Source organism: Bactrocera neohumeralis, chromosome 6 (assembly GCF_024586455.1).
Source record: "Bactrocera neohumeralis isolate Rockhampton chromosome 6, APGP_CSIRO_Bneo_wtdbg2-racon-allhic-juicebox.fasta_v2, whole genome shotgun sequence".
NCBI classification, from domain to species: Eukaryota; Metazoa; Arthropoda; class Insecta; order Diptera; family Tephritidae; genus Bactrocera; species Bactrocera neohumeralis.
The window spans coordinates 77,950,429-77,972,033 of NC_065923.1; the positions used below are offsets into that span (position 1 = coordinate 77,950,429).

General features: G+C 31.0%; 2 long non-coding RNA genes across 3 annotated transcripts in view; one reads left to right on the plus strand and one right to left on the minus strand.

Annotated features, from left to right (window-relative positions):
- Positions 1-2,943: 2,943 nt before the first annotated feature.
- The window catches only part of LOC126762261 (uncharacterized), a 146,403-nt gene continuing 127,741 nt past the window's right edge, over positions 2,944-21,605 (minus strand). For both annotated transcript variants that reach the window (XR_007667435.1, XR_007667434.1), the window contains exons 4-5: positions 17,753-17,821; positions 2,944-3,143 (exon numbers count right to left, since the gene is read on the minus strand). This is a non-coding gene — a long non-coding RNA (uncharacterized LOC126762261). The remainder of the gene's footprint in view (positions 3,144-17,752; positions 17,822-21,605) is intronic.
- On the plus strand, positions 15,430-17,484 carry LOC126762262 (uncharacterized). The gene is made up of 2 exons (XR_007667436.1): positions 15,430-15,753; positions 15,821-17,484. It is a non-coding gene; the product is annotated as an uncharacterized LOC126762262 (long non-coding RNA).

Below are 21,605 nucleotides of genomic sequence, written 5' to 3' on the forward strand. Positions count from 1 at the left end.
ATGTTTATAGCGCATTTTTCAATTAATAACTGTTTTTTCGTTTTTGTTCTTATGCCTTTGCGCTTGTTCTTTCTATTATTTTTTGGACTAAATTGTTGGCACTCAATTTATAACCAAATTAATAAATTTCTTTAAAAATTTGTGCTAATTAAATTTTAATTTTAGTTAGTGTGCAAAATAGAAGCCGCAACTCTTCAACCCTAACTTTCTTTTAAATACTTTATTTTCCATGTTCAGGAAAAAAATAGTAAATGTATGAATGTAATTGATCAAAAGCAGCTGAAATTGTTGACTAAATTTAATTATAATCTATATTATAGTTATTTTATTTAAAAATTGTGTATATAAAATATCATATAATTTGTTTAATTAATTTACTTTAAGTTGAATTAAAAAAAATATATAATAAAAATATTTTAATGTCACTAACAGAAATATGTGTTTTATTTGCTCACAAAATTTTGATTAAAATCGCCCATTTCAGTAAAGAGTAAATTTCACTACCAAACCCAACACTAATTATAAAAAATTTATAACAAAAAAAAAATTCAAAAACATTTATTTAAAAAAAATAAAAAAAAATTTTATCACAAAAAATTTGTTTTATAAAAAATTTTTATTATAAAAAGCTTTTATTAAAAAAGTGTTATTTAAAAAAATGTGTATTAGAAAATTTTTATTAAAAGTTTTTTATTAAAAATATTTTTATTAAAAACATTTTTATTAAAAAAAGCCAATTCCATTTTTATTAAACTAATTTTTTACAAAATTCCAGCAATTTTGATAAAAATCGCCCATTTCGCAAATTATAAAAAATTTATAACAAAAAAAAATTTTGCAAAAACATTTATTAAAAAAAAAATTTTTATTATAAAAAATTTTTATTATAAAAAGTTTTTATTGAAAAAGTTTTATTTAAAAAAGTTTGTATTAAAAAATTTTTATTAAAAGTTTTTTATTAAAAATATTTTTATTAAAAACATTTTTATTAAAAAAGCCAATTCCATTTTTATTAAACTAATTTTTTACAAAATTCCAGCAATTTTGATAAAAATCGCCCATTTCGCAAATTATAAAAAATTTATAACAAAAAAAAAATTTTGCAAAAACATTTATTAAAAAAAAAATAAAAAAAAAATTTAATAAAAAAATTTTATTATAAAAAATTTTTATTATAAAAAATTTTTATTATAAAAAATTTTTATTATAAAACATTTTTATTATAAAACATTTTTATTATAAAAGGTTTTTATTGAAAAATTTTTATTTAAAAAAATGTGTGTTAAAAAATTTGTATTAAAAGTTTTTTATTAAAAATATTTTTATTAAAAACATTTTTATTAAAAAAAGCCAATTCCATTTTTATTAAACTAATTTTTTACAAAATTCCAGCAATTTTGATAAAAATCGCCCATTTCGCAAATTATAAAAAATTTATAACAAAAAAAAAATTTTGCAAAAACATTTATTAAAAAAAAAATGTGTGTAAAAAAATTTATTAAAAGTTTTTTATTATAAAAAAAAAATTTATTAAAAAAAAATTTTTATTATAAAAAATTATTTATTATTATAAAAATTTTTATTATAAAACATTTTTATTATAAAACATTTTTATTACAAAAAATTTTTATTGAAAAAGTTTTATTTAAAAAAGTGTGTATTAAAAAATTTGTATTAAAAGTTTTTTATTAAAAATATTTTTATTAAAAACATTTTTATTAAAAAAAGCCAATTCCATTTTTTTAAACAAATTTTCTACAAAATTCCAGCAATTTTGATAAAAATCGCCGATTTCGCAAATTATAAAAAATTTATAACAAAAAAAAAATTTTGCAAAAAAATTTTTAAAAATTTATTAAAAAATTTTTATTAATAAAAAAATTTTATTATAAAAAAATTATAAAAAATCGCCCATTTATTATAAAAAATATTTATTATGCAAAAACATTTTTATTTAAAAAATTTTTATTATAAAAAATTTTTATTATAAAAAGTTTTTATTGAAAAAGATTTATTTAAAAAAAAGTGTGTTAAAAAATTTTTATTAAAAAATTTTTATTAAAAGTTTTTTATTAAAAATATTTTTATTAAAAACATTTTTATTAAAAAAAGCCAATTCCATTTTTATTAAACTAATTTTCTACAAAATTCCAGCAATTTTGATAAAAATCGCCCATTTCATTTAAGAGCAGGAAATTATAGAAGTATTTCAAAAAGAAACAAAAAAAAATTTTAATACAAAATTTTTATTATAAAAAATTTTTATTAAAAACAATTTTATTAAAAACAATTTTGTCAAAACCAATATTATAATAAAAAAGTGCATATTATTAAATTTTAAAAGATTTTTATCAAAAAACTTTTTTAAAAAAATTTTTATTAAAAAAATTTTAATGCCATTTTTTTCTAAATAATTTTTTATAAAATTCCACCAAATTTGATTAAAATCGGCCCATTCCTACTCTTTTTACAAGCATTTTAAATCTTCAACCCGCTGCTGCGCAACGCCGGCAGCGACGCCGTGAATCGACAGAAATGCTTTTCCTGAATTTGGCAAATTGTACTAGGCGCCCAGAACGGCACAGTAGGTGGGTGCTATTTTGCAGCTACAGTGGCCGCCAAACTGTTGCCGGCAAAACAGTGCGCCTCTAGGGTATGCAACGATTTTCGCGCGGAAGCGCTGTAATCAACAGAGTCGGTAATACAGAGTCGGTAAGACAGTGTCGCTGTTACATGGCGAAACATAGCGCCTCTGGGGTATGCAATGAAATTCAGGCAGAAGCGCTGTAATCAACAGGGCCGGTAAAGTAGCATAATGTTGCTATATTAACATGTTAGCTGCAGAACTATTTACTACTGTGCCAAAGCGAAATAACAGAATGCACTGATTTATTTTTTTTTTTAATTTTATTGTATTTTATTTGTAAAAAAATTTTAAAATAATTAATATTACATAAAATTAAATTATTTATTACAAAATTTTCTTAAATTTAATTGCATTTTATTTGAGAAAAACTTAATATAATATAATAGCTATTACAAATAAGCTAAAATGAAACATGTTTGTATTCTTAATAGTTTGTTGTCCATGTAAATGCATTCATTGGCGCCGGAAACTGGATAGAAATGTGCAATAGGAAGAGCTGAAAGTAGAGAAATGCAGAATATCAGAAATATGTAAATATTTGAAATGATGCAAAAAACTTTTAAGTCAATAAATATTTAAGTTGAATTTAATGATTTTTTTCTTTTAGCAAGCAAATAATAAACTTTTGGTAAATTTAACGCAATTTAAATGCTTTTCGCATATTTTAAATACATATTTTTTGGCTGGTGAAAATATTTCGGAAAAAGTCGACACTTTATGAAAAAGTAAGAATAAAAAATACTATTATATTATATGGGGTACCGAGGTGGAGATGCTTGCAAGCCAGGGAGGAAAAAAGTCATTTCCATTCAGTAATCGTGATTGCGTACTACCTTTCGCAAATATATGTATGTATCTAACACTTTGAATAAATTACTTAATGAAAGTGTTTCTCAGAAATGTTTAAGCTGTTAAAAATTGAGGCAATTTGTCTTCGATTTTGTCGAAATTAGTACAGTAAACGAAATGGTGGAAATAGTTATTTAAAAAGCCATTAATTTAAAGAAACAATACTATGCCACAGCTGAGTCTACTATACTCAGTTGGAGTAATTTATGTTATTTAGGACACAGCGCAGTTTTCAACGAAAGTGTGTAATTATTTACCAAACAAAAAAAAAACCATAAAAATATGGAGGAGAGCAACTAAAATGCCGGGACATTAGTAGAAAAATATAGAGCAGCTATGCAAGTTTTATAAAATGGATCACAACTAAATACACAAACGCATATGCACATACATATGTGTACAATAAATGTATATACATATCTACATACAGATATACATAGAAATAAAACTCAAAAGACAGTTATGCACGCGGAAAGGAAATGATTGCGTTAAAATGTAGAAATGTAGAAAGAAAGCATATATTTACACAAAAATGTCGAAACACGTGTTTAAACATAGACTTTCGTATAAAACACTTTTGTAAATATTTGTTAAAAATTGTAAGAAACAGTGCAGCAGCAACGCCTTATTATTGTAAGTCTTACTTACTGTACGCCAATGTGCGGATTACAAAAGCACAATGCGCCAGTGAAACTGACTTTGTAAAGCCCAGCAAGAATGGATGCCTCATTGTGGGAAGCGTTTACAATTAAAAAGTGAGTAGGATACTACTTTTGTGTGTGTGTGTGTTTAAAATAAAAAATATTATTTTTTCTTATTAAGGGAGAAATTGTAGCATATAGGCATTAAAGATAGCGCCTTACAGCTAGAACTGTTAGTAGTTTTTAGAAATATCACTAAAACGGCATCTTTTTTTATTATTTTTTAAATATTTTTTTGACCATGAGTCATTGTTTGGACAGTGAGAAGCTTAGACCGTCAAGTTAAAAGTCAGAAGACCTATGAAGCATATATGTACATACATTAGGGTGTTTTTTTAACTATTAATTGTTTTCAGTCCCGTCACGAAATTTCCTTGGAAATACCCTAAAAAAAATTCCCTGAAAATTTTAGCCCTTAATATTAACATTAAGAACTGGACCAGTCCATAGATGGATCCATAGAAAATACACTACAATCATGATTTTTTATCTTTAAATTCCTACAGATCAGAGGTATTTTTTGGCATCGCTTTGACTTTAGACGCATATTTCTCAGAATTGTTCACTCTACAAAAGTGCGCAGTGCAACAAAGTCGTAACTCACACCGGCGAGGTAGTACGGGGCTCTAAACCTGATTTTTCCATGAAATTCGCATTTTTTTGTATATATCTCGTAAATGACAAGAGCTATAGAAAAAATGTTCATGACAAACCTGTAGGAAATTTAAAAAAAAGTCCAAGGTCAAAATCGCTATCATTAATACTTCTCGAGATATTCGGCTTTTTAAGTAAGGCTGTATGGAATTTTCATAGTTTTTTTTACATACATTTTCACATGCCCTGGTCCAGTTCTTAATGTTGCTAAAGTTAAGAGCTAAAATTTTCAGAGAATTTTTTTTAGGGTATTTCCAAGGAAATTTCGTGACGGGACTGAAAACAATTAATAGTTCCAAAAAAAAGCACCCTAATGTATATATAAAAGAGTCGATTTAACCATGTCATTCTTTCCGATCCGTCTGTCTGTATTTATGCGAACGAGTCCCTCAGTTTTTGAGATATCGATCTGAAATTTTGCACATGTTCTTTTCTCAACAAGAAGCTGCTCATACATATGTCGTAATGGCCGATATCGAACCACAATAGCATATAGCTGCCATACAAACTGAACGATCGGAGTCAAGGGCTTGCAGGGAAAATTCTTCATTTCAGAAGATATCTCGATGAAATTTTGCATGAATTAATGTCTAAGGCATCGTTTGTATCCAGGTTGTAAGCATAGATCCAACACTTTTCGCCAGTAATAATACGTTTCATGACATCCTGGCAATCGGACAGCATTGTTTCACAGACGTTGAAGTGACGCTGTTTTTCGAAAAATGTAGTGATTTTGGAAGCAATCGTGCTTTTACTTTTCTTAGGACCAAATTATCTTTCAAAATGGTTTTCACTGATCCTTCCGATATTCCAACAAGTAAGATCTCTGAATTGATCGTCGATTGTTGTTCATCAGTTGATGTTGGTGGCCGTCCTGGACGTGGTTCGTCGTCAAGACCAGCGTATACTAAATACTAATTATTATTTCGATGTGACATTTGGCACAGATGTCACTGACAGTCATACCAACTTAGAAAGAATATATAGCGACGCATGCGTTTTCGCGATTTCGAAATAAAAATTAAAAAGTCTTACTATTTTTTGCCCACTTTAGTATATAATCACAATAAAAATATAGCCAAGTGAGCTCATGTGGTCAATGCTTTTTTGAGTGAACAAAAATCAATTAATTATATAAACAAATTAATGCAATTAATGAAGAAAAAATAAAAACAAAAATTTTAAAAGGAAGCAACAACCTAGCTGCCGAAAAACAACGCCTATCAAAAGAACAACACAAAGCGCAGCTATAAAAAAATATAAAAAATATTGGCAACGGTAAGCACAATATAAAAAACATAAAAAAAAGAAACTACAAACGCGAGCAAGAACGGTGCTAAGAGTCTATTCTTCATTTAAGCCGCTGAGACGGCGGTTTCGGCCAGAAGTGAAGCCCAGCCACTTGTTCGTGCGTTACACTCTACGCCGCACAGCTGACTTGGATTCTGATTGCGTTATGCCTACATGTTGTTGTTGATGTAGTTTTTGTATATAGTACGCGCTAGCGTGCGGACACTTTTTGGGCGCTTGTTTAGTTGTTGCTTAAGCCGGCGCACCCGCCGAACCGTCTCCCTTTTCAATACCTATCGTCAGCGATCGATTGCTTGCCTTGTTGTTATGGGTTAACTTGGCTCACAAAAACACCCAAAAAACATACAAATGTACAAACGCTGTGTGCGTGAGAGCGCCATAGAAAAAGAGAAAGGTCAATGAATTCTTTGGAAATCAAAAAAACCGTATTGTTATTGTAAATTCGGAATTTCTGCTTTCGACTGCGTTTCTTTGCCATGGCGCACTCACCTAAGAACGCGCCCAAGACAGCAGGCAATGGACGAAATTATAAAAAAAAGCAACAACAACAACAAAAGCGAATAAAATAAAATTAAATAGATACAAAAAATAAATGCCGATAATAGCTAAAAGTTAATGCGTTTTAGCCTTTTCACTGCTAACTGCGGACTTGCTGTTGTTGCTTTGGGTTTTTGTTGTACATATGTATATGTATGTATATCTTACACATATCACGCTGTATTGGTGTTTTGTATTTTTAGTAGAGTTAAAGCAACACTTGGCGACACTATCACAACAACTTTAACAACAACAACAGCAAATAAACGCACGCATGCGAGAGTGGACGAGCGATGTTCAATTCATTAACATAGGAAAAAGCAACAACCTGCCAAATTACAATATATTCAAAAATCTCAAATGGTCAATGAGCCAATTCGCCTGCGGCAGCCTCTGATATGCATAAGTGTGTGTGTGTTTGTGCACATATTTCTTTCGTTGAAGTGGGGTTAAGCAACCCAATGGCCCTACAAACCATTGAACCAAAATGGAGATTATCATATATACTATATGTTATAGACACTAGGGTGGAGCAGAAAACCGAAAATGTTTGTTTGTTTTTCCAAAGCCAAAACCGAAAATCAGTAAGGCGGAGGACCTTCCCGTTACAATAAAGAGCTCATATTTGGAGGGATTTGCTAAGAACTTACTGTTAGAGTACCAAATGAAAAAAGATTCACGTTCTTTCGACTCACCCTAATAAGTACATACATATGTATGTATGTATATATATGCTATACATTTATGAGCGTTTTTGGATATATAAATTCAAATAAGACTGTTGAAAAAATAACATTTTCAACATCATATTTTCATGCGGTGATAGAAAATAACTTATCTGCATAATTTGAAAAAAAAAAAAAAATAATAATACTCTGAGCAATTTTTTGCTCATGAAAAAATGTTGCATTTTGAATAAAAAAATTTCGAATATAAGGTATAAAAGCCATTGCTTTAAATGGAGAAGATCTCTCACCAAAGGCTTACTGCTGTTCCTGTTCGATAAAGTTTAGGTTAGTTTGAAATATCTTGCTAACCTATACAGATATAGTGGATTTGTGGCTGCTACTGGCATCCGAAAAGAATCTTGAAAATTTGAGAACAATCTGGGATGTCTTTCATACTACTATAACGGTAAAATATGCACTTCAAGCGTATACCTTTTTGTTTAAGGCGTTGGGTTGGTGTAAAATTTTTTAACAAATAAATTTTTTTTCCGCATAAAGTAACATCTAGAGTACTAAAAATATTTTAAAATATTATAAATAAAAAACAACAATAAAAATATTATAAAATTTTTAGAACAGTGAAATAAAAGTTTTTTCCTGCCAATTCGTTGCAGTGTCGAAGCGTTGGGATCAGTCAGTTTCCACAAAATCTGATTAGCAGCCATCTGTCAGTTAAGTTTTGGTTAAAAAACGGTTCTTTATCGAAAGAAGAATTCTTGGTTAAGTTAACCAGAACTTAACTGACGGGTGGCTGCTAACCAAACATTGAGAAAACGGCTCTTAGTGTTATGCACCTAATGTTTTTTCTATAACGTATATAATTCGTTACTCACTCTGTTGTTAACTCGGCTATAACCGCGTAAGGGGTGTCTACGCCAATAAAGAAGAAGAAGATACAATTCATTAACTCAAAAAAGGAATTGTGTACTGGAAAATAACAACCAAACACTGCGATCTAAATTAGAAGCTTTGAACACAGCTTAATTCCGCGTGAGCAGAGTAAAACACACTGAAAAAAACTTTGGTCAAAAATTTAAGAAAAAATATGCAAATTTCAAATGAATCGGTATGTAACTGTAACGGCGCGCAGCCAACGAAAGCCTGACTAGAATGCATGCCAACATTCCAACAAATCCCTTATCTTGCCTTGTCTCCACTTGCCGTTACTTGCCGATCAACGCCGCGGCGGCGCATCACATCGACATGGATGGCATGTCACGAAGCTGATAATCACCAGCAGACATTTTATCTATGCGCCACAACTCTGGCTGGGCGCACCACACCAACACACTGCACAGGTTTGTATGTATGTAGGTATGTTAGTATGTCTTATAACTGTTATTGCGCTGGAAATTTTGGGTGTAAATTTGGAAATTTCGTTCGCATTAAAATCGTATTCAGCAGCCAATATCAAAAACTCCGGCGAGTTAACCAATTCGTAGTGGCTGATATAATTTAATGAATTTCATGGTCATTGACGCCAATGTTGCCTTTCTTCTATCAAAAATGCACTCTACTGCCACTTACAGTACATGCATAATGTATGTGGCGTTAAGTTTGTGCGCCTGCGTCGTACCGTTCGTAACTCTGTTTGTGTGTGTATGTATTTATGCTATCAAATTTTCGTTTTTTTTATTTAAAATTTTTAAATTTTTTATACGCTTTTTTCACGAAATTTTTATATTTGGAAAGTTGCACCTGCGTTTTAGGTAAGTTTGGTGCTTTAGATTTTTTGTTGCTTTCTAAAAAAATTTTGCTGGCAAATTATTTGGTCATTGCTTGTAAAAAACAGCCAATTAGCCGTTTACTGAAACTTCAAGGAAATATCGCAGGAATTGTGTTCTTTTATGACTATTTTTGCAACACACACGCTTCGCCTGAAATTTACAGTAATTAATTTAGTACGAAGAGTGTAATGTTTTGTAAAGGAAGTGTGAGTGAAAATGCCGAGTATTTTAGGCGTGTGTTTAGTGCTTGCGTGCATTAACTATTTTCCAGGTTTTCATTAGCATTATTTTGGCTAATAAGCAGATTTATTGTTGCAGAACGCGTTGCGAATTTGTTACTTTTTTGTTGTGGGTGGCCGTCCGTAGGTAAAACTCAAGCAACTGAAGTGTATTGAATAAGCAAGTCGGGAACCTACTACATATGTACATATTTCAGCGAGTTCAAAAATTTGCAGTTGAATGACACTTTATCTCTAACGGTACTTTGTAAGTGTTCGCGAAATTTTGAGGCTTTGAACATAAGTGCTTCAAGGTAATTAAAGTTGTTATGTTACAGTGACTGCAAAAAAGTATCAGGTGCGATTTTCTATATTTTCCATATAATATTATATTTTTGACAGATCAGGTAAATAATGAAATCAAACCCATCGGAAAAGAAAGATAAAAAAATAACAAACATTAAAGCAAAACTAATTGACGGGCGATCTGAGGTCGGGAAAAGGAAAGAGCGTTTTTTTGAGTTTTTAAGGACGAAAAATGGTTTACCGCGATTTCCGGCAACACTACGTCATATATGTACATAGAAAAAGTTATATGGCAATGTTGTAGTTAATAAAAGAATCTATAACTTTTATACATATATTTATGTATATATGCATTTTCACATAAATTTTGAGGTTTTTCATCTATAACTTTTGTATACAGACTTTTTCACTTAACCTCAAATTTTTTGTGAAAAATTCAAATATCCAAGTTTTTATTTTTATCACATACTTATCTACATAATGTTTGCCATTGAGTTTCAACTTATTAAAAAATGCTTTCATTTTTACCATTTTCAATGGCATCAACACTAGTTTATGAGTAAAATATATATAGAAAAACTATAAAAAAAAACAAATTTTAGGAAAGCAAGAACTTTTTTCATCTGAACAATTAAAATATTTATGTTGGTCTGGGTTCCCCAAGAATTATTGAAAAAACTGGCATAAACTTAAACTGGTCGAACATATTGGCTTTTATTTTATCAATAATAACTTTAGAATCGTTCTAGTAACGACGACGGTCATTGTTGGTTGTATTTATGCCAAGTGACTAATATTCCTTGACCTGACCAACTCATACACAACTATATTCTTATTCAAAAGTAGCAGTGATTAGAATACTCTCAAAATTCAAGATATTTCATCCAAAGTGTAAAATAAGTCAAACCGTCTTCGCTTCAACAAGACTTAGCAAGTAATAAACCTAACTCGAAATCGCTGACGCAGACGTTTACTGAGTGCTGATCTGTGAGCATATCAGCATAACAGAAGGTACGAAATAATTACAAAAAAACAATGCTCAAACTTATGATTTTTTATGAATTTGTCGATTTTACAAAAATCTATGGCAGAAATTGTTTCTAAATGCAGCAGATCAATTTTTAGAGAACAAAAATTTGGCGCGACAAAAATATGGAGGTTGAGGCTACTAAACTTGAGTAAAGGTTATCGTGAATATGGTTTGGTAAAAGCTTAAAATTTTAAGCAAATATTGCACTATAAACCTCGATTAAGAGGAAACGGGAAGTTAGTCATTCAATCTCTTTAATTTTTTTAATTATATTTTTTTACATAGATACCACTAACAAGTCCGATAAGGCCTGCTCTTGTAAAAAAATCTCAGAAATCATGATTTCAGCTTAATATTATATATAGCATGCACAACACAGCTAAAATTGAATGCTAGAGGGTATAAGCTAACCCAAATAGCTAACGGTAATTAATGTAAAACTAAAAAAAAACGTGTATATTGGTTAAGTAAGTGTATTGTGATTCTTCGTAGAGTAGAATTTATCAAAATAAACACAAAATAAAATGTGAAATAATTCCAACAACAAGACTTTTGATGTTAAACCGCGTGTTAGGCATGAAATTGACTAATGCGAGAATTAATAGAAGCCAAATTTCACGGCTGTATTCTTAGAATTACATGCTGACTTCTGTAAAGACATACAAATGAAATCACTTCCCAACTGGAAATTTGCGTGCAACATGAACTGGTTTGAAAAAAAAACATTGTGGAAATCAAATTAATTTTTTTTTACTTCGCATGAGCCTATAAGAAGTTCTGCTGTCAACGCGGTGGAAAATTTTTACCGAGAGACCTACGGAAATGTCGCCGTAGTGGCCGAGTTTTAATAATTTCTTTTGAAACTTTCACAAGATCTTTGTTAAATATTTATCTTGGAATAATAAACATTTTGGAAAAAATATTTTATTTTTATTACATAAAAAGAATTATTGATAGGCATTTTTTTGCTCATGGCAATCCATGTAACTCCTTAGAATTATGTTAAATTAAATTAAAAGTCCCCCAAAGTTAGTTTGGAAGTAGCACATTCAATATTTTTAAAGTACGAAAAACTTAGCCTGTAACCAAAAAAATAAATAAATAAACAAAAATTGATATTTTCACCCTTCAATAGGTTGTACTAGCTTTATAACAAAATTCTAAAATCGATTTCTCAAATAGTTCTTGCGTTAACTCAAAAAATATTTATTTTTTCCCTCTTCAAAAATTTTATTTTTTAAATGAAAATATGTGTAAGCATATCCTTAAAATTTAAAAAAAATTGATAGCATAGTTTTTTGATGTCCGAAAAACGCTACTTTTGGCTGTCGCACTAGGAGTGCCCCAAAAAGTTTCTACTGGGTATAAGTATATACGTATGTACATATGTCTGTATAAATATACATGCATATGTATATTTGCAAGCATATTATGTATTTAAAGTCATTTACCTGTGATTCGCACAATCAATATAAGGCATACGTATACTTTATGACTATGACTTTATATGTACATATGTATATATAGTATATATATATACTTTTTCTTTATAAATATACAAATATAAATAGAGTAGTGTACTCATTTTTCACATTGAATCATGATTGTATATAATTAATAATAGTTTAGTGTAAAAATTATTATTCATGTACTTTTTGCATATTGAAAGTAAACAAAAGTATGCTTATTGGCAAGGCACTACTTCCCTGTCTATATAGTATATCATTCGAAAATTATGAATTCTTCTTTTAATGTTTATTTAATAAACAAACGCGTGTACACACAGGTGTTGTCAAAATACATACAAACATACATATGTATGTACATATTGTACGCACATGAATTCAAGTAGTTCATTGTACTATAGCGCTTTTATTGATTCGTCATAATGTAGATGTATCGGTTGTTTATATAGCTTTCATCTGGATTCGGCGCAAGGTATATGCATTTTGAAGAAATTCTAGGAAAGTTTTGTATGGAAATATATGTACATGTATAGTATATCGTCACCTAAAATGCAAAATAACGTAACATCACTTTTTATAAGTTTACAGGTGAAGGAAAAACGTTGTAATTGAAACCACTCATATTGAAACAAAATTTGAGTTTGGATTATAAAATGGTTATATATTACTTTTTACAACTGACAGCGATTTTCAATTTTTTTTTAATGGTACGTTGTTTTGTATTTTAGATGACGATATGTGTGTAAATTAAATAGAAACATATATGATGCTCTGTTGGCATAATTCCAACAGCCATTATCGATCGATAATTAAAAAACTGTCTTTACGACAGAAAATTTGTAAGATTTGAATCTTTTGATAAATGTATCAAGGTGCGTACATGCACATATATACATACCTTGTTTGCATACATATATGATCAAGAAACATGAAAATAATTAGCATATTTGATGAACTAACTGTCGATGTCGAGATTTTCTCAATAGTTATCTTGTGTACAGATCAATTACGTACGTTAACTGCTTCGTCATCTGACTGCAGAATGCTTATTATTTTATATTTTTATTTGAGCAGATATCAAAACGAAATTTGGTATAGTTTAAGAACCAAGACAGCGCTAAAATCTCCGAATAAACTGTTCAGATCGATTTAATACAGCATATGAGTCGGTGCCAATCAAACTGGCGCAAGAAAATCAAGATAAAGCTATTCTTGTTTTTGAGCTGTGCCAATTTTTGACCAAAAATTGTCCAAGTTGGACTGAAACTATTCAAGCTCCCAGATACCGAATATGTGGATGGCTGTTCTTATTGCGAATTTTAAGCGAAAATATCGATCAAGCTGTCAAATATATTATTGATATTCAAAAGGAACTTTTCACTGCTTTAATCCAGGCAAGTTGCGAGAGTATAAAATGTTCGGTTACACCCGAATTTGGCGCTTCCTTACTTGTTTCTACTTGTATTTAACTTATGTCTATTCCAGATGTGAAAGTCTTCACAAAATATCGAGGAAAAGTTTATGCCCCTAAAGCTATGCTCCGGTCGTGTGGGGTAGAAGTGAAAATGCAAGGCAAGAGGCAGTCATTTTACAAATAAAATATATGTATATACATAAGTATATTTTTTTATAAATTTAGATTTAGCCACAGGCGCCAAACGGTGTGGATGATGTATTGAGTGAAGTTCATGCTCTTTTATCGAAAGATGAAATTCGAAACTTAAAGTTTACGAGTAAAAATAGTGAACAATTTCACAAAAAATCAATTTGTAAAAAAATATTTAATTAAAAATGTTGTCATAAGGGACTGATTAATAACTGAATAGCGGGAAAAACACAAGTAAACAACATGCAGGCATTAAATTTTTAGATACTTGCTATATACATATGTTACATATGTTCATTTGTATATGTAACGCTTAGGTCCGATCGTGTATAAAAGCCTTCAAAAGAATATATTGTGTATACATACGCGATAACTTGAATGAATTTCTTTGGAAATATTAATTGTTTGCAAATCAAGTAAAACATGTTTTTATTTACTTAAAGCTCACGTGCAATGGGGAAAATCACAAAGAGCATGCAGCAATAAAACCACTTTAAGATTCTGCCTTTATTCAACAAATAAACACAATTGATACGGAAGACTCCACGGTATACCAACACCAACACAGATTCAAATGTAACTATATCAGTAAAGAAATCTACATATAGAGAATATAATGTTTATATTTTATTTAGAGAAACATCAACAGCTCAAGTTAAAGCAGAAACAACCTAAATTTCTCTTTATTTGAAAATTTGTTCATTCTCAATTTTATACAGACAAAACAGAACTCTCACTTAGGCCACTACCTATATTGGGGAGATGAGCACATGCCCGACCAAAGGAATTGGAAAACTCACAATACAGATGCATACGTACATATACATAGATACATATGTATATGTATCTACAACTTAAATCATGCAGCTCGCTGATGATCTCACAGTCGTATGTATTTACCCGGCACCAAGTGATAAGACAACGCAAAAATTCCCCAAACAAATATACGTAATAATATATGTATGTATGTTATGATCTGTACCAACATATGTACATATCCACTTACAAGCATTTAAGCTCATAGTGTAAACACAATGGCTACGACAGACTGCAAACTACATCTGTCAAATATTAAAATACACACGTTCTTATGGGCAGTGTTATTTTGACAGCTGCACAACTACACGACTGCAGGCCGACAGTTGTCGTTCTCGCTAACTTCAATTTGCTCCTATTTTTGCCAACGACAGTAGGACGACAGTAGAGTTGACAGTAGAATGGAAGATAGAAAGAGGAGGTAGAGTGGTGATGCCACTAATATGTAAAATGTAATATTATTCACAGCTACAACAAACTTGACGTTATCTTACAAATAAAAGCATAAAATAGCTATATTATAGCTCTATTATATCATTTGTAATAACAATTGATAATTTAAAGCAAAAATATTGACCTATTTACTTATTTTTTGCATAAAAAATTTCACTTTGAACAAAATATTAAAATTTCATTGAAGTGAAAGTCATTAGTATGGCCACAACGAAATTGTGTACATACAAAATGGACAACTGCGTTGTTTTGTGTACATGCCGGCCATTGTGTTGTTGTTGCTTCTCAAAATGTACATGTAGTAATATGAACAACGACGTTTTCAGTTCACTGTCGTGCCGCTGCAGTCTGTCGTAGCCATTGTATTTACACTATCAAGCACAATGTAAATTGCGGCACAGAACACAATCAGGGGGATGCTAAAGGTACTGCAGATCATTGCCTGCATACATACATACGCACATACATTGCACTTAATTGCGAAAATAAAACGAGGCACACAAGCGGAGAAGTTGTCATCGACGTTGTGCGTTGTGGTAGTGGTGCAGCGCTTTCTGGGGAATCACAGGTGCCAAAGATCAGATCGTCAATACTATAAAGAGCATGTAAACAAATTGCTGGCAATATTTGGAAGAGCGTGCTCACAAGCATACATACATACATATAGCTTCCGCACAGTGGCATTGTAGGCATGAAGTACAATTGTAAGTGTTTCTAAAATAAAAAAATGTTTTTTCGATCATAATCCAATTTTTGTGAAACTTTAATCAGAAACGTCGCATTTTATAACGTTGATGTCAGAGGTTAAAAATATTTCGAGTGAAATGCGGAAATGCTTTTTGGGAATTTATTGTGAATTCACAATATTCATTTGAGTAATTTTTTCTTGAAAAAAGGATGGCTCTAATCTACAAATATAGCCACAAGACTGAATTGAATTAGTAGTCAACAATGCCCGGGATTCATCATAATAAAATAGTCTCACGCAAGAAGCAACTTATAGGTTTTGATAGGTACGAAGGTTGCATTTAATATTTCGGATTTAGAGAACAAAAAAATATTAATCAACGAAATTCGTTTAAAGCAATTGTCGAAGCACTTTTGGCACTCTGATTGAGGTTATCTTCAAAACAGGCGTTCTGAATGCAAGAACGTTGACCTCTTAGTTTATTTTCTACGTACTGGTATAAAAAGAAGTCATTCGATGCCAATTGTGGAGTAAACAATGGATGACCCACTGTTTTGAGCGCTCAAAAATGCTGTGGTTTCAGTTGTGAGAGCTCGCGTTGTCGTGGTGAAGTTGGTTTTCTTGATTTCTTGATTTCTTAAAAAACTGTCGTTTCTTGAAAAAAAAAAAACAAATGGTAGTGCACCACTCAGAATTTACTGTTTGCGTTGTTTTAGTCTAGTTTAGGCGAGGTGTCCGGTTTTTACAAAAAATCCCTGCAACCATTTCCTTGGAAGTGTTCGTGAGCGAACAACTTTTGTTGGATGCGACTCATTTTGAAACCATACAATTACAGTCGATTCTCGGACTCATAAGCGTAAGTCCAGGATTCATCACCAATGACGTGTTTCGAAACACTGCTATCGTATTTTTTTGCCAAGATGAATATTTTAAATTACTGTAAAGAACTCAAAAACGCTATGGTATTTTTCGGCTAAGTTGTATAATTTAATTTACTGTAAAGAACAGCATGAATAACAACAAAAATGGCAAACTATGCGAAAAGTTGCAGATGCTACAATAAAGTCGAGATTGCAACATTAGGGTCACCAAAACCCGAAATATGAAAGGCAACCCACGTATATGTGCTTATATCGAAACTAAGAGAAGCTGTGTATAGAAATATTAAAGCCCCAAGCATATTTCTGACATAAAAAACCTCCTATACAGCTACATACAAGCTCTAACAGTTAACCTAAGGATTACGCCTCGGAGCTCTAATTATCGTATGACATGGTTATTGAAGGGATACACCTCGCATTGTAGAAATAATCAGTTTATGGATAAAAAAAATCTTAAATGCGAATAAATGTTTATTACGTAGAAGCCTTGAACCGTAGTTACGTTCTCAGAATTTTGCAAGGGTCTCTGCCTTATCTTAGTAGTAAAACGTCGAAAGGTTGACACATGATTGTGCATTCCCCAAGTCACTAATGATTGTTAATGAAATTATTATTACTGTTGTGCATATATTATATGTATAATGCAATGTTGTACATACATACAACATACAAACATACAGTTTTCATTGACTTATCACTTTGTGCGCGCCTTTGTGCTATACATACATAAGTATATTACAAGCCTACGAATTGCTTTGGTAGTAAAGTATAAGTAATAGCATATGTGAGGCAGCCGCTTTAATATGTAAATATTTTGTTGATTACGGGGGTTTTCTAAGTAAATACATACATATATACATACTACATACATGCAATTGTTTATTGTCTATAATTTGAATGCTCTAGTAGTTATTAGCTTTAAACTGAATGTAACCTAAATGAGATGGGTTTTTCAGTGGAAATTCTGGGTCAAATTAAAGTACAGTAGACAAGCAATTAAATATGTGTATATATGTATATGTATATGTTAAGTACATACATAAATTTTAAAATATTGAATGCTGATAAATACAAATTATGCATACACATACATATGTAAATATATAATTAATAGTATTGATGTATGCTACTCACCTATTTTTCATTCCAATTGTGGCTGATTTTTTCTGGAGTTTCATTTAAAATATTTTCCAAGTAATTTCACTGAAATGTAGAAAAATAACATTTGTAATCTCTAATATATTATTTAAATTTATATGCATTATGGAAAAAATATTTTGAATATTGATGCGTAATTGAATAATAATTAAAAATATATAACCAAATATTATGCGCCTAATTCGAACTGTCAATAAATAAATTTTATAAATGCAGTAAAAAGAGCATATGTCGATTTTGCTCATTAATCTTTCACCCTCAATTACTTTGTATTGTTTAAATTATTTTATTGTATGCTGTTTATATTTTTGTCTTTCTAATTATTTGGCGTCAAAAGGAAGGAAAAAATACAATTACATGAAATATCCAGTTCTTTACCTTTGATTGATATTTTTTGTTTTTGAATGCAACCCTCTAATGCGTCAGTTTGTTTTTGTTTTGCTGCAATTTGTTATTGTTTTCACGTTTAATGATTGAGCAAACCTGTATGGGTTGGTTTGACTCATTTTTTTGGGATGTCGTAAATTGTTGACGCTGTTGCTGTATGACGAAGAAAAGAGGCAAATAAATCGGCAGCACGAATTTTCAATAAAAATTTAAAACAAAAAAAAACGAATAAAGAATTCTTAAAAACTTCGTATTGAAAATATGCATATGTATGTAGATTTGTGATAAAAAGATTGAAAGTGCTGTTTAATTAAAGTAAAAAATATTTAAGTTTTATGCTGGAAAATAAAAAATGTGTAATTGCTTCTCACTTAACACTATATAGCAGTAATAGATTATGATTAAACCAATTTTTTTATTCAGAAAAAATAAAAAAAAAATTAATATAATAAAAAAAATATAAATTCCCAAAGAAAACATACTTATGAAACTCAATGACGTCAGCGTAAAAAGAATAATATGTACAAATGCATAGCTTGTACTTTATTTTAATGAACTTTGACTGTAAAAGTTCAATAAATTCCCACAAAATTTGCGAATGCACATACATACAATACGTTTCGATAAATAAGTTTGCAACAATTGGAATGGCAGACAGAAAGCAGATTATATCAGTCAATGACTGGAGGTGTATATTGTTAAATGTATTTTATGGCTTTTAGCAGTTCGTTTTCGCATTTAAAGTTGCCAGCTTAATTAAGAAATACTTTAAAAAATACGAATAACTAAAAAATCAAAGAAATTAAAATGAAGAATATAATGTTAGCAAATATAATAAATTTAAAATAAATCTCTTACAAAAACTTTGATTCTTCAGTTTGCATGGCAGCTGTATGTTGTGGTGACTCAATCTGGACAATATTTTCGAAGATTGCACTGTTGCCTTGGACATCCAAAATTTTGTGAAATTTTTCTGTGATACTTGAATGTACATACTTATGTACATATGTATGTATGTATGTCCACTTTGGAAGAATGACAGTGCAACATTTACTTTTCAACGGCTAATTTATTGCAGACGCTATGCCTTAGACTTTAAAAGTTAAATAAATTTCTAAGAAATGCACTAATACAAGCATATACACACGCATATTGCGAATATGCATAAATTGCATAAACGACTAAGCGTCGTCACTGTGCCGGTGCCTCATCAAATGATGATAATGAATGAATCATTTGTTTGCTCAAAGTCGTCACATGGGCTAACTGTAGTTTTTCAACGAATAGGTACATAAACAAAAATCAACAAGAACACAACATACAACAGCAATAACAATACGCTGATGACACAAGATTAACTAAAAAAAACAACAACAAACTAAGCCAGTAAAGCCAACAGCAATCACATAATCAAGCAGCAGCAAATGTCAAAAGATCCATCAACTTGTGGACAGTTTGGTGAGTGATTACTCCCGGTATGCCGCACGCCGAGAAAGCTCACTCGAGCGCTCGAATAATGTGGGCGCGGCACGCCCCAAGTACTGTCACTTCAGCAGCTAAGAGTGACAATAGCATATAGCAGTCTTGTATAAGTTTTCTTAAGAGCACGTTTTCGTTGTTTCTCTTGCTTTTGTGCTCATTTGCTTAGCTTGTCTCCCTTAGCATTACTTTTAGCAATGTTTTGCCTTTTTTTGGGCTGAAATTTCGTTTGTGTGCAGATTAAAAATCAACAAGTGGTTTCTTGCTTATGGGCTAAAATTGCGGTACTCTACACTCTGCACACACGTATAACATTTATTTTTAGATTGTTATATATTACTTATACACAACCGTGCAAATATATGTATATACTACATACATATGCATATTTTGAAGCATTTCTTCGTATAAGACGTGCTTGTGTTTGTGTGTATGTGTGAGGAAACGTGTTTGATTGAATGTTTGCCAGTTACTTTATTTGTTGAAGTGAGTGCAAGTACCTTTTACATTATTCATTCATTACAAGAGGTTTGTTATTTGAAGTACAGTGGGTCGCAACGCGTGCATATGTGGACAAAAAAATATTGTTTTGATATTTAATTCAAACGCTTGAGCGGGACTAATAAAATATGGACTTATTGATTCATCTATACAATTCAAAAAATTTCCATGCTACAATAATGGCTTAAGTATAATTCGAAAAAAAAAATTAAATAAATATTCATAACCAAAAATATATTACAATGGGCGATCTAGGTGCGTCGTAAGACAACCACTCTAGCTACCATAAATAAGTTATGTTCAATATTTACATATTTAGAAATATAGCTCTGAGATTTCGTAGCAAAACCGCAGTGGAAAGATACCGCAAGGACTCAAAAATTACATAATGGTTGGACGGTTCTTAAACGATTGTTCTTATTCGGAAACAGGCAGACTCGTATTTCGGAAAAACCAAATCAAATCAGCATTCCCAGCGAACAGAAAAAACAGAATTTTCTAAGCATTGTAACAATTTTTAAAACAGCAACTGACTATCTTAAGGAATTAACAGTCAGAGATCTTCCTGGCTTCGTTGAAATATCGGAGGGATCAGTGAAAACGATTTTGAAAGATCCTTTGGGCCTAAGAAAATTGAAAGCACGATTGGTTTCAAAATCGCTTAATATTTTTGAAAAACAACATGGAGTTAAAGTCTGTAAAACAATACTTTCCGACTACTAGGATGTCATGAAACGTATTATTAGTGGCGATGAGTCTTGCATCTATGCTTACGATCTGGAAACTATCAATCGGCTGAAAATTGTGGCAAAGGTGAGTCGAAGTCGAAAAAAACACGTCAAAGCAGGTCAAAAATCAAGGTTATGTTGACAGTTTTCTTCGATTATCGATATGTGGTGCACTCGGTATTCCTTTCGACCGGCCGAACTGTCAACAAGGAATACTATTTGAGTGTTATGCATCGTTAGTGCGAAGCTATTCGTCAAAAGATGCCGAAATTATGGACCGACAACTCTTGGTTTTTGCACCACGATAATGCACCGTCACATACTGTATTAAATCATCGTGAGTCTTTCGCCAAATTTTCAACCAATATCCTGCCGCAAGCACCGTATTCGTCTGATTTAGCTTTGTGTAACTTTTAGCTTTTCAGCGAACTCAAACGACCACTCCGGGGAAACCGTTTTGACTCAATTAAAGACATTAAACATGAATGACTACGCGCATTGAAGGCTCTTCCGGAAATTTACTTTAACAACTGCTTCGAGAATTGGCAAAACGTTGGCACAAATGTATTGAAGCAAAGGGGGTTACTTTGAGGGGGAAGACACAGATTCTGAAGAATAAATTAAGAATTTTGAAACTATGAACAAAGTCCTACTATTTTTTGGTCATAGTAGTATACATAAACGGACTGCGAATCTAACAAATTCCAGTTCTCTTCCATCTGGTGAACGACACC